Here is an 11,999-nt window from a genome sequence, read left to right as displayed (position 1 = left end):
AGCCCCCGTGCCTCCGGACCCTGTGCCGCCGGAGCCCGGGCGGGGAAGTGCCCGGCTGGGGGCGCAGGGTCTGGAGGCACGGGGGCTGCCTGAAGCCAGTAGCGCTCGCGCAGCCCGGCTCTTAAACAGAGCCGAAGAGTCGGGGAGGAGCAGAGCCGCCATTTTCCCGGACATGTTCGGCTTTTTGGCAATTCCCCACGGATGGGGGTTTGACTGCCGAAAAGCCGGACATGTCCGGGAAAAAGAGGACGTATGGTAACCCTATTAACATACCTATTGATAAGCAGTTACTTTTGCAATCAACAGAGAGTATATTAAACCTGATAACCCAATGGGGGAAGAAAATCACTGGTATAAAAATGTTCAGAGACTGCAAAACACTGGGTTTGATAAATCAAGCTCAGCTGACTCAGGGAAAATCTAGAAGGTGTAATATAAGCATGGTATACATCTAATTTTGATGTTCTACTGGTTACAGCTACAATATGCTACACAATTAAATGTCCTTGATTTTTCAGAGGTGCACTAAAAGCAAGTGCTGAGAGTTATTTTACAAAATAACTACAGTTTTATAGCAGCATGACTAATGTTCTGAAAGGAAACCTCTCTAAAAAACCCCACAAAGTTTCCATCTCCTATTATGGCTTGTCAGACCAGTTGTGTGCTAATGCTAAAGGCCAGATTCTATACCATTTAATCTTCTATTGCCTCCATTAAATTAACACTCGGAAATACAATTTCTCTCTCTTTTTTGTGTCTAGATAGGATGTATCTGGGTTTGCATAATGAGTAGTATGCATTCTAAAGTCATTCTTTCATTTCCGCTAAATTACATACTAATTTTTTTTTTTTTTTGCAGGAGAGCAATTGACAGTGTTTTTAAGGTTGGGATAAGTTTTACAAGTAAGAGAAAAAATATGTTGATGTAAATCAAACTGGGCCACATTTCACCATCATACCAATTGCCCTCAATAGGGTAGAGTTGCTAGAGGCTTATTTATCTTCAACATGTGTATGAGATCCATAAGGTCCTGTTTTTCTGCAGCTTTCACCGTAAGGAAGCTGTGGAGAGAGCAGTTCTTTCACTCTCAAAGCTCCTCTAGGCTATTCCAATGTTCCTTCCAAGATGCTGCAGCCCTTCCCCCATTCTTTTTCAGTGCTCCTTTTTTGTTCTGATCTCCCTCTCACCCTCCCTGCCCCACTCCTCCAGGCCAAACCAATCCTCTCTCTAATCTGGCTCTACAGTTACAGTACATGCAGTCCTTTGGGGCTTTACCCAACAGTTACATTTATATATTACATTTTTCTGTTCATGCAAATCCAATGAAAATAGTTTACTGAGATGGAATAATGTTCACAGAAGACTAACAATGTTAATGCTCTTTAAAACCTGCAAGCGTAGATGTCTACAGATATAGGCACCAAGTACAGATACTTTGCCAACTGAAAGATACCAAGTCACCAGATTGATATTCATTTTCATTAAGAAGGCAATCAATTTGGGGTCAATTTATTTTTATGGTTGGTTACCCAAAATGTTCAGCGCTATAGAGAAACATCTGAAAGAACAAATGCAGAGGCAGACTGGGAAAAAAAAATCAGATTAAGAAAAAAGGGCTCACCTCTTTTAATCAGTTTTCCATTTTGGTTTGTTTCAAGGCTTAAAGTGGGAGGAGAATTTTGCACAGTCTTTAATACAGATGTCAGTTGCGATATGTGATGCTTGACTGTTCTGAAATGTAATAAAAATGCAATAGGTAAATGACTAGCCAGAAACAAGATAAAAATTAATAACAGTCTCAAAAGCAACTACTCATTCAGCCATTAAGAGTAATTGCAGTGATGAGAGATTTTGATACCAAAGCTACTTGGTGCCATATTCTACATTTTTCTGTGTACAAGGGGGAAAAAAATAGAAAACTGAAGTATTTATAAAGCCATATTCCTGGTACTGTATAATTGATTTCTTCCCAAACAACATACAAGCACACTGTTTGTTCCCTTATACATATATAGATTGGTTTGGTATGTTTGACTTTGATAGTTCTGCCACACTTGACATACTAAATTTTCTTTCCTCTCACCTCTTCTTCCTCCCAGCTGCCAACCCCCTACTCACCAGGCAACTGTCAAAGGATGACTGAGAAGGTGGAGAAATAATGTCAAAACAACTCTACAGATCAGCCATATTAATTATATATAAAACGTGCATTTAAAAATTGTTTAAGGTAACTGAAAAAATATTTCTTTTCAAGCCAGCCTCTCTCTCTGTATGAAAAGTTCCATTATTTTCAACATTTTAAAGTGATATCGATTATCTTTCCCCTCTAGTGGCATCAAAACTATGTGTTGAGAATAAAGTAAATAAACGTCTTCTCATTATTAAGCAAGTGAGATGAATCATCTCATCACTCCAAATTTATTATACATCTCTTCAAGCACAGGTTTGTTCATTCACATTCTATTGTAGTTTTTCAGGTGGACAATACACAATGATGAGTTAGACCAACTTCAAAAGCTTTTTTCCCAGGTTCCAGCCTCTGTTAACAGGGCTGATCAAGAAAAGAGCCCTGACAACCTATTTATGCACAGAGTAAGCAAACTGAAAGAGTGAGAACAAAATAGTATATTTTAAATTTCTTTTAGTTTTACTAACCTCAGGCGTTAATGGTAATAATAGCAGGTAAAAAATTTCAGAGCAAAGCCTGTGGGGTGTTTTTAAACTATTTATTTGTTTTGGAAGTTTCAATAGGTTTACAAATCCTTGCCTGGTAAATATCAGAAACAAAACAGTAATCATTACAACAGTGAGCTTTTGTTTACAGAAACATTACTCAGTAATATTGTCAACAGACCTCTCTGTTTAACAGTTTGTTACCATATTGCAGAGTAAGCATCTTTACATTAACTGTGACAAAGCATTTTTTAAAAACTAGATGGTGTCACAGATTCAGAGATTCCAAGGCCAGAAGGGACCATTGTGATCATCTAGTCTCACCCCCAGCATTACACAGGCCACAGAACTTCCCTGAATTAATTCCTGTTTGTACTAGAGTATATCATCTAGGAAAACATTCACTATTAAATTCCCTTGAATAGCACATTATAGCAAGTACAGCTTCTTAACATTTCACACAAGATATGGAAGAAGGAAATCTGAGGAGAAAACTGGGAAGGTAGGACAGAGAAGGCCTTAGAGGGGAAGTGTAGGAATGACCATACTCAAGGAGGCTGCAGTTTATGTTAGTTATGTTATTGTCTTTTGCATTAGTAATAAATCCAACTTCCAGCAAGGGGTGAGTTTCAGCATTGATTCAGGGTCTGTGTACCCTACAGAAGCAAGGATAGAACGTCATCTCATTAACAGCACAATTGACAGCACTTTATGTACAACCTTGTGTGGTCAATTTGTTAGCCAGTTTTACTGTGTTTGTGTGGGTCTTCCATGGGAGAGGAATTTAAAAAACAAATAAATAAATAAATAAATAAATAGTGATTGTGAAACCACAACAATTGGCAGGAAGACTTATATGGAGGTGTAGTGCTAGATACCACTTTTAACTCATATTTTGAAATGTAGTAGATTTCAAGTTGAGAAAGTCTCTTTAAGGAAAAGACATTAATTTAATGACAATACTAACTTTACTATACATTTTCAGATTTCCTTACTGGAATGCAATATTGCTGCAAATTTTTTAAAAAATTATAATTTTTTAAAATATCTACCTGTACTATAAAATTAAATAAAATTAAATATAACATTTAAAATTAAATCCAAGATGCAATTCATCCAAAGATATATACCAGAGGCTTTAATTTTCTGACGTGCTGAGTATCTGCACTTTCTGTTGACTTCAACAATGCTTCTGAAAATAAGCCTCAAGGAGACTTTGTTTTGGTTCCATGTTTTTCCTGTGTTTTTCCATAACCACAACCTTAAGGTTCTGCATTTCCCCAGATACACAGGATTCCCTTTGGAAGCTGCCAAAGTTGCTCTTTAAGACCCCAAACCAGCAAGGCATTTAAGCAAGTGCCTAATTTTAAGTATGTGAATTGTTCCATTAAAACTCAAGTGCTTACCTATCTTCCTGAATTGAGGCTTAAAAAGGAATTGCTGTTGGCCCACAGAACCCTACAGGCCGAATGAGTTACCTGTGCAACTACCACCACCTCACCAGGGTACAAGAAGTTAGAGGCAGGAACTGAAGAGATGTTGCCCACATGGCTGTGTAAAGCACTGAGTGCTAAACCATTGAAAAGCCCAATACACAATTAAATTTTGCTTAGTGTTTTTCATTAGCTATCAGAATAATTTTCTGAAAAAAATAAATGTATTGTAAATACATGCAACCCACTTTTTAGAGGTGATCTCTAATTTTCTGTGCCTAATTTTTTTGCGTGCTCAGCTGCGGGCTGGATTTTCTCCCACAACGTGCACAGGACTTGCGGATACTATTTAAGTCAACTGCCTGCATTGGCTTGGGCCTTTAAAATATTACTTTCAATTCTTCATCCAGTTATTTTTCTGCTCACAACATACATTCACTCTTTGCCCTTCTCTCACACACACACTTGCACAACTTTTACCTGAAGGCTATAACTTTGTCAGAGGTCTATCATTATTGTATGGCCAGACTAGCTCTCATTGGGATAGTTAAACTGCTGCCACACCAACTCTTCATTCTGTTAGCCAGATTAATTGGAATTCTGATTGATCAGAAGGCAAGGTGATATAATGGTTATATCACAAATGTTCCTAAAACTAAAGCCTTTAAAAATTATTTATGCTCCTTTGAATAATGATTGACTTGTATCCTTAACTGGAACACTAGAGATTTATGTTTTGATCAATGTCAGATCACAGTGTTTTAGAGAAATAACAGGATTAATACTTCACTGTATATTTATGAATTGCCCTTCACTGCAAAAACCTAAAGCTGAAGCTTCACAGACTGTATATACCATTTTTCATTACAGACTCGCTCAAAATTCAGCTAATGTAAAAGTCAGAACTTTATCTAACCCCTATATAAAAGACAGGCATCTTACAACAATGAGTCATTGGTTCAATTTCAGCACATGCTGGGGACCAAAATCTTTCACACCAGTTGACAATTGTTTGGTAGCCTATTTACAGAAAGTAGATGATTAAAAACCAGTTCTGAGGCGACAAGTGGCCACTACCTATCGCCTCTATTTGTGGCTCCTGTAGTTTTGGTCTGAAGGGAAGCATAAGGAAGATAGATACCTTCACCTCTGCTGTACCTATTCTGTGGATTAATAACAGTCTTCAGTTCACAGTGCTCCCATGAGCATTAATATAAGTGTCAGTGGAAAAATCCAGTTCAGAGTTCAGGGCCCTGAACTGTGTTGTTAGACAACTGACTGCATAGCTTGTTTTCTCAGCCTGTCTTCTGCCATTTTGAGTTGACAGGGCGTTGTATAGAAGAGACACTAACATTTCTGTTAGAGATAAGCACCTTTGTCCTTGGTTATTTTGTTGTTTTTCTTAATGTAAAATAAAAATAATTCAGTGTGAATGTACATGGTTTCAGGGGCGGCAAGTTATATGGGCCCGTGGTGCCTGTGCTCCAGCAAATTCAGGGCCCTGGGGCCTAGCTCCACCAATGTTTGGGGCTGGGTCTCTCCCCCGGCTCCGCCTGCTGCCTTACGCACCTCCCCCAGGGCGTCTCTGCCTGCACCCTGGGCAGCGGGCGGATGCCCTGCCGCTCTGCGCTGTGCTCCCTCACCAGCCGCTGCAGGCTACAAAAGGGAGTGGCGATGGCAGGCTGAGGTGGTGGCACAGCTGCCGCCTGTGGAGGGAGGAGGCGCACACGTGATGGCAGCCCTCCCCCCCAGCACCCACCACAGGGAGGCGAGGGGGCTTCCTGGACCTGAGAGGGGCCCAGCCCCTAGGAGCATATGCAGTGACTGTGCCTGGCCCCTCCCCCGGAGCTCACTGCTGCTTTTGGGGAGAGGGCTGGGGGGGAATGTGGAGTCCTCCTCTCTGGCCCCAGCCCCGCGGCAACCTGCCTGCACCCCAAACTCCTCATCCCCAGCGCCACCCCACCTCACAGCCTACACCTCCAGCCCTCATCCCCTGTACCTCAGCCCTCTGCCCTAGCCTTGAGCCCCCTCCCACACTCCAAACCTCTCATCCCCAGCCCCACCCCAGAGCCCTCACCCCCAGCCAGAGCCCTCATCCCCCCACATACCCTCACATTGTGCAATATAGGGAAACTGTTAAACACTTACTGTTTCCAGTCCGTTTTTACATTATTTAAAAAAAATATATACTGGCTTACAAGGCAGGTATGTGTGTGGGAGGGAGAGGGAGGGGGAGATTTGGACCCGTTCTGGGCACCACCAAACCTGCCACCCTGCATGGTTGTTCTTTGTGTATGGAAAACCATGACATCAACCACAGCAAAACCAAATATGTAATCAGAGGGGCCTCACACAATTTTTATAAGCCATTAGAGTCATTGATACATTGCATTGCACACAGCAGATATCCACATATTTTCAGAGAAGACCAACCATTAAAGTCAACATTTGCTAACCCTTAGATACAAGATAAGTAAGTCAGCTATTTGCTATCTAAAATAGAGAAAACTGCAGTAATCTTAGATATCAGAACTACTGCATGGCATCTATTGGCAAATGAGGATTTTTTTATTATTATTATTATTATTATTATTAACCATCCTACTTTGGCAGTATCAGAAATACCCTAAACATAAAACCACAAAAAGAAACAACCTTCCTCCTACAGCCGCAATACAGTCACTGTTACTGTTTCCTCCCACTCCAACTTCATCTGTAAAATTATCTGTTTCCCTCTGACAATTAGAAATCATGCTGCATGCTGAACCACAATAAATTACAAATATAATTAAATAATATGAAAGCCCACATCTCTGCTTAAACCTTCTACCAAGTCAACCAATTCAACTAATCCACGCACAGCAAATATTAATGCAATACTTTATTTTCTACAGCTCAATCACTGATGTATGGTAATAATAATGCACACAGATTTTGCTCTAAGTCAAAACATACTGATTATTTTTCCCATGACAATTGGAGAACTGCATTACCAATACTGAGCCATAAGTATCTTCTGTCACACTGCAACATTTAGCCTCATTGTATTTGCCACCAATTATACACACATGCAAAACTATATTTTAGTCTAAATTGAAAAGGAGACACCCTAAAGCTATTTAACAATAAAGGATCAAAAATGAATGCAGATTAAAGTGCTCTACAAAGAGTTGTTTTTAATTATGCTATTTTAGGAAGTCAACAATCATTAACGACAATCACTTCTTCCTGTACCTGAAGCAGAAATTATTCATATCTTAAGAAAACGTGCTGATATCAGTGTCTAGCACAAAAATGAAGAGGCATTTTAAATCTCTGAATCACTGAAGACTTCAGCTGTGCACTCTGCAAGAAGTGAGAAGAGTCTAAAATCATGCTGACAGCTCATGTCACTTGCCAACAATATACTCTACTGATGATAGAAACTGGTATCTGTTTCCACAGATAGACTAAATCTGATTTCATTCATTCACGACTAAATTATGTATTTATTACATTATAGCAGCATGTGAATGGCAGATACTTTATTCTTCCTGTTCCACTGCAACTGTATTATTCTCAATCTGACCTTAAGTATTAATTGCATATGAAACTGAGTGGTTAGTCTACATATAACATAAGGAAAAAAGACAAACATAGGCCTTTATCCAGCTATCAGCCTGCAAATGGAAATTCCCTATGAAATATTCAAATAAAACCAATGGGAAGTTCTGCATAACTCAGGGGTTGGCAACATTCGGCACGCGGCTCGCCAGGGTAAGCACCCTGGCGGGCCGGGCCAGTTTATTTACCTGCTGACGCGGCAGGTTCGGCAGATCGCAGCCCCCACTGGCCACGGTTCGCCGTCCTGGGCCAATGGGGGCGGCGAGAAGCTGCGGCCAGCACATCGCCCGCCCACGCCACTTTTCGCCGCCCCCATTGGCCTGGGACGGCAAACCGCGGCCAGTGGGGGTGGCCGAACCTGCCGCATCAGCAGGTAAATAAACTGGCCCGGCCCGCCAGGGTGCTTACCCTGGCGAGCCGCGTGCTGAACATTGCCGACCCTTGGCATAACTGATGATCTCTGCTGGTTAGCTGCAGAACATGGCCCCATCTAGTTCACTCTTTTATGCAACTGAAGGAATCAAGTTGAAGTTTATATGTTTCTAAAGTGTTTTCAAATGAGAATGCTCCATCCTCAGGTGTCCAATTCATATGAGAATGTTGCACCATAAGATTCTTATTGTTCGTTATTAAGCCTGTCTGAAGGAGTGTCCCAGCTCTAGTTTGGAAAATAACCAAATCACACTAACAACAAAATTTTTAAAACCCTAACAGCAACATTTTAAAGATGTCTCCTTGAAAAAGGTTACTTGGTTACTCACCAAGGTCTCCTCTTCCTATTTATTTGAAAATTATTTCTGCAACTTCATGTAACAACTGGGATAAAAGGGTGAGTTTTTTCCCATAGCTCATGTATAGGAAAGTACATCCAGGAAGAAAAAGCCATTAAAAGTGGACATTTATTATCTGCTATACTTGAAAACACTGCAGTATTTGTGCTCAAAGTGTAGAATATAGTGCAATAAATATCAATTTTTAATTGCAGAATGTCCTGAATGATATTCCCCATTCTACATAACTGAAATGTAGCTGATGTCCTTTTCTGTAGCTATCCATTGGAACTGACTTTTATTGAACTCCAGATACTCTGCAGTGGGGTTACCATTGCCTTAACTATGAGGAGTAAATTCTACTGGAGGATATCATTCTACTGTCATGGCACAAGAGCTACCCAAATGTTTGTGACTTTTTTGTCCATTGTGAAGTAACTGTCCTCTGAAACACATCATCATTTATATCATTATGCTAAAAATATTATTATTGGAGACTCTAAAGGTTACGAATGTTAGGCCCGATGCACCACACGAGCAGGTTAGCTTACAATGGTCATATCTGGAAGTATGCAGTAACAAATAATTACAGACTCCGCAAAGCTCCACTTGCTCAATCAATTATCTCCACACTAGGACCGTAACAGAGAAGTACTTCAGCTGAATGCAGCTCACAGTAGACACTATCACACTATACATAAGGGAACAGCCATTTTTTCTCACTATGACTCATTAAAGACAGAAGGATGTCAGATAGGAAGCCATAAGTCAGAAACCTCAGACGGGCTCACATAAAAGATTTGGGGGGGGAAGGGGGGGAAATCACTATTAATCTGGAGGAAGGCCACAAGAAGCCCAATGGAGATTATGGAGGAGAAGAAAGAGCTTGTTACCCAAGAGGAACTTGTGAGAAACTAAAAAAGGAGAGGTCCTATGCAACATTTATATCTTAAATATAACAGTCTTAACAGTTGCGATGTCATTCTCTCATTATGCTTAATGTCACCTAGTGAACACAAGTATTCCTAGTGACGTGAAACTCTCTGAATATAGATGAACAACCAAATGAAAGTATCAGAGTTACTATTTTAGTCTGAATCTGTAAAAAAAAACAAACAAAAAAAAACAACAACAACAAATGAAACTACATTTTCTGACTATCAAAGTCATCCAAAAGTTCAAGCTTTGTTGACTTAGGATATAGTGTTCTGGTATATATTCAGAATTATCTCCAATGGCAATAGTGCTAACAGCAATAGTCATTACTGTACAAAAGAATAATTATACAATTAGTCTCAAGAAATGTATATTCCATGTAAATCATATATGAGAGTTTTCTTGCACATAAAGCAAAAGAATAGGAGAAAATAATCAAATATTTTAAATATAATTATTACTTTAAAAATATTTATTAGGCAAGCTATAAAATATTAACACTGAAGGTGCGGTGGTGATATCAATCTAATAATTGCAGAGTCAAGTGAAATATTGCAGACCTCATGTTACAAATTTTATCTATCATATACCTTTATTCATCTGGCCTAGTCTCTGCCTACAAACTCATTCATGCTGGAACTACTTCTAACATTTCAAACCTCTGTCATTTTAAAAAAAAGTTAACCTGCCTGGGGGGAAAAATACCTCTCACAATGTAGAATTTGTCCTCCAAATTACTCTGGCCTGAGGCCCAGGTCAGCAATTTTCAGCCCTGGACTAGTGACAGGTTTATGGTCTAATATCTCATGACCCATCCTTATATCATTAGGAAATTTCTTCGGACAACAAACTGAAGTCTCCAGATCACAGGCCCTGGTTCTAATTGGGGACTTCAATCACCCTGACATCTGCTGGGAGACCAATACAACAGTGCACAGACAATGCAGGAAGTTTTTGGAGAGTGTTGGGAACAACTTCTGGTACAACTGCTGGAGATACCGACTAGGGGCCATGCTCCTCTTGACCTTACAAACAGGGAAGAATTGGTAGGGGAAGTAGAAGTGGGTAGCAACCTAGGCAGCAGTAACCATGAGATGGTTGAGTTCAGGATCCTAAAAAAGGAAGAAAGGAAAGTAGCAAAATATAAACGCTAGACTTCAGAAAAGCAGACTTAGACTCCCTTAGGGAACTGATGGGCAGGATCCCCTGGGAGGCTAATATGAGGGGGCAAGGAGTCCAGGAGAGCTGGCTGTATTTTAAAGAAGCCTTATTGAGGGCGCAGGAACAAACCATCCCAAAGTGAAGAAAGAATAGCAAATATGGCAGGTGACCAGCTTGGCTTAACAGTGAAATCTTCGGTGAGCTTAAACTCAAAAAGGAAGCTTACAAGAAGTAGAAATTTGGACAGATGACTAGGGAGGAGTATAAAAATATTGCTAGAGCATGCAGGGGTGTAATCAGGAAGGCCAAGGCACAATTGGAGTTGCAGCTAGCAAAGGATGTCAAGGGTAACAAGAAGGGTTTCTACAGGTATGTTAGCAACAAGAAGGTGGTCAGGGAAAGTGTGGGACTCTTACTGAATGAGGAAGGCAACATAGTGACAGATGATGTGGAAAAAGCTGAAGTACTCAATGCTTTTTTTGCCTCGGTCTTCACAGACAAGGGCAGCTCCCAGATGACAGAACAAGAAGCAATGGTCTCAAGTTGCAGTGGGGAAGGTCTAGGTTGGATATTAGGAAAAACTATTTCACTAGGAGGGCGGTGAAGCACTGGAATGGGTTATCTAAGGAGGTAGATCTCCATCCTTAGAGGTTTTTAAGGCCCGACTGGACAAAGCTTTGGCTGGGATGATTTAGTTGGTGTTGGTCCTGCTTTGAGCAGGGAATTGGACTAGATGACCTCCTGAGGTCTCTTCCAACCATAATATTCTATGATTCCATGAAAAGGAAATGTTCCAAACTATCAGACCTTAAAGTTGTCACATTTTTATGAAGAGTAAGTTCTTTATAGTGCTTAGTAGTTAATTGTTTCCCCCTCACCCTCAGAAGTCTATACAGGGAGACGTACAATGACATCTTGGCGTAGAGATACAAAAGTATTCCCACTCGAAAATATGTTTAGAAATGTTTTAGAAAGTTTCAATAATTTCCTGTGATTTATGTAAGATGCACAGGATACATAATGGTATGGTCTAAGAGTATTACTGGCATTCGTCTGGAATACTATATAATGTAGTAGCTCTGCCTCAATATTTAATGTTGTGGCCATCTAATCTTATGCCCATGCAGACTTTAAACCACAATTTTACTCTCTCTTCTGTACCCTTCATCCCTGGATTACATCATCTCATGAGTTATTGTACATTTATATATACACTCAGTTTTCATCCCACTCTCTCTTTTCCTACACATTAATGTAGGGGGGTAATAAAAAGCAGAGGTAGCAGAAAAAACTGGATTCAAGCGTTTTCTGCTTTTCACAAATGTTAGTATATTCTCTAGAATCCAAGCCTTCATTTTTAATGTTTCTATCTCATCTGTAATCAATCAGTGCAGTCCTGTTTCCCCCTCAGTCAAATAACAC

At 40.1% G+C, this 11,999-nt stretch overlaps 1 protein-coding gene across 1 annotated transcript in view; it reads right to left on the bottom strand.

Annotated features, from left to right (window-relative positions):
• Positions 1-11,999, bottom strand: part of DLGAP1 (DLG associated protein 1) — a 632,647-nt gene that overhangs the window by 394,308 nt on the left and 226,340 nt on the right. The window contains exon 3 of the mRNA XM_034762696.1: positions 1,623-1,732. The gene's annotated coding sequence lies outside the window, so the exon portion shown is untranslated. The remainder of the gene's footprint in view (positions 1-1,622; positions 1,733-11,999) is intronic.

This window comes from Trachemys scripta, chromosome 2, assembly GCF_013100865.1.
Source record: "Trachemys scripta elegans isolate TJP31775 chromosome 2, CAS_Tse_1.0, whole genome shotgun sequence".
Lineage (NCBI taxonomy): Eukaryota > Metazoa > Chordata > Testudines > Emydidae > Trachemys > Trachemys scripta.
The sequence above is the reverse complement of the archived record's forward strand: the minus strand, read 5'-3'. Positions and strand labels throughout refer to the sequence as shown.